Source organism: Lutra lutra, chromosome 4 (genome assembly GCF_902655055.1).
Source record: "Lutra lutra chromosome 4, mLutLut1.2, whole genome shotgun sequence".
Taxonomy (NCBI): Eukaryota; Metazoa; Chordata; class Mammalia; order Carnivora; family Mustelidae; genus Lutra; species Lutra lutra.
In genome coordinates, this window is record NC_062281.1 from 108146338 (window position 1) to 108152943 (window position 6606).

Genomic DNA, 6606 nt, shown 5'->3' on the forward strand with positions numbered 1-6606 from the left:
TAACAGTACAAATTAGGGTGAGAGGTTAAGCTATAGTGAAGTAAGGAAGTGACATCATATATTAACTCTACTCCACAGGAAAAAATGAAGGGTACCAAAAATAGGAAATAATAAGGTAAATTTTTTAAAAAATGTTAAATATATTTTTATTTTTTCTTAGTTCCTTCAAAAGACTTAAACCTATATAAAGCAAAGAATATAACACTACATTGTTGGATTAGTAAAATATATATGGATGTAATATATTTGACAATAAAGGAAGGAGAGTGAAGGAAACCATTGTGAAGCAAATTACATCTCACTGCAATTGTATAAATCTGAAGTATATTGTGATAAATTTAGATGTATGCTATAATCCATATTTCAACCACTAAGAAATAATTCCAAAAGCATATAGCTAAAAAGAAGACAATATATACTTGGCTAATATTGGTTCAGGTGCTACATCTGACCTAGGGTATGGTTCTACAACTTTGACTAACATGACCTGTTATCCATCAAAATTTCTTTTTTAATTTTACTGTATATAAAATTAGAGATGATGAACAGCTAAGTAGTTGAGGACACTATTTTTCTGCTTCCTTTTTCTGTTAAGTGTGGCCACATGACTAATTTTCGTCAGTGAGCCATACACAGAAAGCACTAGTCTCTTAAGAAGTAGACATAATTCCTCCATGCTCTCTTACCTTCTGCTGGCTAAATACATATTTCCAATAAGCTTTATGGGTTGGTAGAATCACCAAATGGGAAATATCATGAAATCCTAAATCCTTACCTAGAGAACTTTCCACTATCCTGTAATACCTATCCTTAACCCATATGTAAGTGACAAATACAGTTCTACTATATTGGAGCTATTCATATCTTTGTGCTTATTTTTTTGTAATTTAATTTTATTTTTTTTCAGTGTTCCAGAATTCATTGTTTATGTACCACACCCAGTGCTCCATGTAATATGTGCTCTCCAGAATACCCACCACCAGACTCATCCAACCCCATCCCCCTCCCCTCCAAAACCCTCAGTTTGTTTCTCAGAGTCCACAGCCTCTCTGGTTTGTCTCCCTCTCCAATTTCCCCCAACTCACTTCTCCTCGCCATCTCCCAATGTCCTCTGTGTTATTCCTTATGCTCACAAGTAACATCAGATATTAACTGATGAAGGGTACCAAAAATAGTAAATATGAAACCATATGATAATTAACTCTCTCTGCTTGACTTATTTCAGTCAGCATAATGTCTTCCAGTCTTGTCCATGTTGATACAAAAGTTGCGTATTCATCCTTTTTGATGGAGGCATAATACTCCATTGTATATATGGACCATATCTTCTTTATCCATTCGTCCATTGAAGGGCATCTTGGTTTTTTCCACAGTTTGGTGACTGTGGCCATTGCTGCTATGAACATTGGGGTACAGATGGCCCTTCTTTTCACTACATCTGTATCTTTGGGGTAAATAACCAGTAGTGCAATTGCAGGGTCATGGGGAAGCTCTATTTTTAATTTCTTAAGGAATCTCCACACTGTTTTCCAAAGTGGCTGCACCAACTTGGATTCTCAGTGTAAGAGGGTTCCCCTTTCTCCACATCCTCTCCAGCACATGTTGCTGTCTTGTTAATTTTGGCCATTCTAATTGGTGTAAAGTGGTATCTCAATGTGGTTCTGATTTGAATGTCCCTGATGGCTAATGATGATGAACATTTTTTCATGTGTCTATTAGCCATTCATATGTCTTCTTTTAAGAAGTGTCTGTTCATGACTTCTGACTATTTTTTGACGTGATTATCTGTTTTGCATGTGTTGAGTTTGAGGAGTTCTTTATAGATCTTGGATATCAGCCCTTTGTCTATAGTGTCATTTGTGAATATCTTTTCCCATTCTGTGTGTTGCCCCTTTGTTTTGTTGACTGTTTGCTTCGCTGCACAGAAGCTTGTTTATTTTTTATAGCAGCTGAGCAGGACTAATTGACACAGTTCCTGACTATAGTCCCAACAGGTCCTATTCAATGGTAAAGAGGTTCCCTTCCAAAAGAAAATCAGAATTTAATTTTATAAGGAAAAGGAATGCTGGCTGTGGGGGTGTCCACATTCTGGATATTTAAATATTGTGCTAAGTGATTTATATGTATGTTACAGATAATTTTATTGAAATTACTTGCATTCATAATTATATGCCAATTCTATAAGGTGATTATTATCATGTCATTTGTTGAGAAGAAAAAGAAGCTAAAAACAGCTAAGTATATTGAATATTTGTGTTTTAACAAAAACCTTTTTAGCTCTAAAAACAATTTTAACCACTCCTTCACCCACTATAAACTAAATTGCTTTGGCTAATTTGTAAGATCCTGGTTTTCGTGTTAACTGACTCTAAAAGTAATTTTTTTGATATTTTATTTCACTCATTCTATACAATGCCTTTCAAAAGATAATTTTAATTATATTAAAATGACCTAAAACTTCACTCTCATAGCAATTCACTTTTTTCAAATACATTTAATTCTTTCTTTGAAACTTAGCCATTTTATTAAAAACAAGCTATTAGGGCTAAAAAAAAAAAAAGGAAAAACTGGGGGATAACATTTCCTTTGAATTTGCTGGCAGAATTTCATTCAACTTGAGCTATCAAAGCTATACTTGTGCTAAGTTATATCCGAAGATAGGACCCCTGAAGCTTTTTCTTGTAGTTTGATTAATACTCTATGATCCCAGAAATGCAATGCTATGACCTGGGCCAGACCAAATCATGAGAATTGTGATGACTGCATACCTAAGGTTAGTACCTATATGTCTGTCTTTTAAATGTACTTAGGTCATGTCACCATGGAAGAAAGAAAAATTTACAGGTCATCTGTGACGCCCTCACTTCCTCTTATGCCCCACATATAACCCCTTCTCCCCCACCCAGGAAACTCTGCTGGTTCGACTTTCAAAGTGAGATCTGCACCTGACCACTTTCTCCTCCTACACTGCTGGCACCCACACAGGAGCCCCTTTCACCCCTCCCTCTGCTGATGGCAGTCACCTTCTCTTTGGTCTCCCTCTCCATTCCTCTCCTTCTGCTATCTATTCTCAACTCCCCAGTGAGAGCTGTCCTTTCAAAATAGGATCCCAAACAATCCCATCTTCCCCACAAATCCCACCCATGGCTCTCGCTAATTCACTCACAATATAAATAAAAGTTCTAAAATAGCTTTTTTGGCCATATATACTTAACCCCACCTTCTCATTTCCTAGTATTCTCCTTCTTGCTCCCAGCAAACCATGCTTAATCAAACACATGAAGTGACCCCTTCTTGCCTTAGATCCTTCCCAGTGTCACTGCCTCTGTTTCAGATGTACTCCCCCAGTTTTTTTTAGCACTTGCTCTATCAACTTCAAGTCTTGGCTTCGATATCATAGGCTCACTAAGGACAACCCTACTAATTTGTGTAAAAGTAAACCTATATTCAAGGGACTCCCTCTACTGCTAAAACACCTAATTCTGCTCTGTTTTCTTTTCTTCTATAACACTTCCTACCATTATATGTTTACTTAAAATAAATTATAATAAATAAATTGATTTTATATTTATACTTACATATTTAATTTTATGTATTACCATAATATACATAATTTACATATGTAATATATATTTACATATATAAATGTTATAAAATATAAGCTCCATAAGGACAGAAGTACTTATTTTGTTTGTTTATTTATTTATTTATTTTGGTTTGTTTGTTTTTCAAGGAACTTTAATAACAAGGTAGGTAACATACTTATCTAACATTATTATTTTTTTTTATCACTGAAGCTAAACAAGCCATCCTGTCCATTGTATAAAAACAGACTGCTTAATGTGTGTACACAGTAGTGTAATTTTTAAAAATAGTGTAATTATAATTTCAGAACTTCAGAATGTGAATATCAGTGTGTTCTCTTTTTTTTTTTTTGTATTGGAAAAAAAATCCTTTGAAAATTATTTGAAGCTTGGACAAAAATTCCATAGCTATATTCTTAGGATAATTCTGTAGAGTCTTCATGATTTACATATACAAAGGAAACTTCAACCTTTTTGAGAAGACATTTCAGCTCCTGTGATCTCATCAACTCAGAGAACATTGGCAGCAATCATAACACAGGAGTGAAGAAGCTATTCCTTGACACAATAATTACCCCACATGCCGACTTCTGCTGCTACCATCTGTTCACCTGTGTTCAAGTCCACACCCACAAGCTGACCTGATTCTGATTGTTCTACTTGAACGTTAGCATTTCCTAAAGGTCAAAACCAGACTTCTGAGAAAGAACCTTGGGAATAATGAGCAATGCATCAGCAAATGCTTGAACTCCAAGTTCCGCCCTGCCCTTTACACGGGGCTTATAGTTAATCAAGGCTTCTTTGCTGTACCAGCACCTGGAACTACACAGCATTCATCAATAGCGTTTTTAACAGCCTCAAGCCATCTCTTATTGCATCCTTTTTTAAAAAATTTATTTATTTATTTTAGAGAGAGAGAGTGAGTGAGCGAACAGAGGGGTGGGGCAGAGGGAGAAAGAGAATCGTAAGCAGACTTCCCACTGAACATGAAGCTAGACTCCGGGCTTGATCTCAGGGCCCCAAGATCACATCTGGGCCAAAATCAAGAGTCAGACTCTTAACTGACTGAGACACTGGGGTGCCCCTTTTATTGCATCTTTTATTCGAGTGAGTGTGTGCTTATTTGGTGCTTTGAACAAATCTGACAGAGTGAGGATTGTTACATTGCTCAATAAAGGTGAATTTCTCTTCTCCCAATGAAAAGAAGTCCTGCATGTCCCTGTCAGGACTTAGATCATCAAAAGAATTAAGAGCTACTCCACCACAAGTAAGAGTCAGCCTATCCATATTTCTTCCTTTAGCTCTACTCAGAGCTACTACGCCTTTTTCTGCAAGAGCATTAAAGGAAAACAGGTCAATTCCCTTTTGACTAATAACAACAAATCCTTTATCTGAATCACCACAGACTTTGATTTTCAGTTCTATTATTTTTTTTAACTCTATGTTCAATGAATTTTCTTTTAGCTTTTATGAGTTTCTCTCTCTCTCATGCACTTTCTTAAAAAAAGCCAGAATTCACTTCCGGTTTTCTCATATTCTAATGACATATTGCATGTAAGGATGTGTGCATCTTCTACTCCTTTTTTTTTTTCATATCAGGATGTTGTGCTCCATGGTCCAAAACAAGACCTCTGGTGAGGCTTGTATCAGTTTCAGAGTTATGTTTCATCTCCATGATTTCAACCATGGAAAGGTCAATAGGTTCATCTTGTTTTTAAATGGCGAAAATGGAGTCCACTACAGCTACTGTTAAGACATCAGCAAAAACAAGCAAGCAAAGAAACAAACAAAAAACCAAACACATCAGCGAGTTCAGCATGTACTTTAGTACAGAGAAATTTCTGGCCACAACTATAAGTACTTCTCTGTCCATTTCTTTGCTTACTTTGATTTGTTCCCAAAACTAAAGTGTCTTTTCCTTTGCAGCTTCAAATCCTCATTATTATTTTGGGATGAAGACCCTAGAAATGTAGAGAGCCTGTTTCAGCAACTCTCCAATGACTAGGACTTTGGAAGTGGTACCATCACCAGTTATGCCATGCTGGACTGTTGTTACTTTGGTTTTAAGGTGACTGTCAGGTGTTGAATTTGCATTTCATGAAGAGCACATTACCATCTTTAGTAAGCTTTATGTCTCCAGCCCCAGAAACAAGCATCTTCATGGTGTTCTTAGGCCCCACGTTGGTCCTCAGGAGGTCCTACAGCTCCTGGGCTGCACTGATGTTGATTGCCAGTGCCCCCTGGACTTGGGCCCCCTTGGCCTTGGCATTCAGGATCTTCACATCCACCATGGCTAATCACCACAGGAAAAGTTGTTGTATTTTTTTTTTTAATGAATATAGTGCCTAGTAAAGAGTGATTTTCAATACTTATTTGATAAAGAATGGATTTGGTCATTTAATTAAATAATTAGTGTTCGCTCTCAAGTGGTACTGGAAGGCTTAATGCCATTTTTTTGGTAATTGCTTTTGATTTGTTTTAAGAAGACTCTATAATAGCATTTTAATATGGCAATAACTCATTCTAACACAGCAGGGAGATGTTGCCCACATATTCATCACTTCGAGTGAAGAATCAAATGATTTAATCTCAGCATTCATGGTCCTGAAAATGTTCAGTGTTTCATGGGGAAAATAAGAAATCAACTTTACTCAAATGCTTTAAATGTATTGTAATTGAATATTAAACATTTACACATATGTTGTTACACATTCTTATAAAAACTATATAATATAGATTTTTAAAATCAATTTTTGAATACAATTGACCCAAGGGTATAGCTGAAGTCTTCATGAAACTTCTAAGATTCCAAATTCTATGTTCTTCCCACAACTCCTTCATGTACGATAAAAGGAAAGTAAAATTCCCATCTAAAGTAAGTTTATCAGACTTCTATGGCATTAAAAAATTATAAAGTAAAATTTTGGAATATTATAGTAAAAATATTATAGTATTAAATATTTTAAGTATATAAAAAAGATGAATATTCACAGAATAAGAAACTTCAAATACTACTTTAGAA

The 6606-nt window shown here is 35.6% G+C and overlaps 1 pseudogene; it reads right to left on the reverse strand.

Annotated features, from left to right (window-relative positions):
- Positions 1-4049: 4049 nt before the first annotated feature.
- Positions 4050-5875, reverse strand: LOC125098519 (T-complex protein 1 subunit zeta-like; annotated as a pseudogene).
- Between the last annotated feature and the right edge of the window lie 731 nt (positions 5876-6606).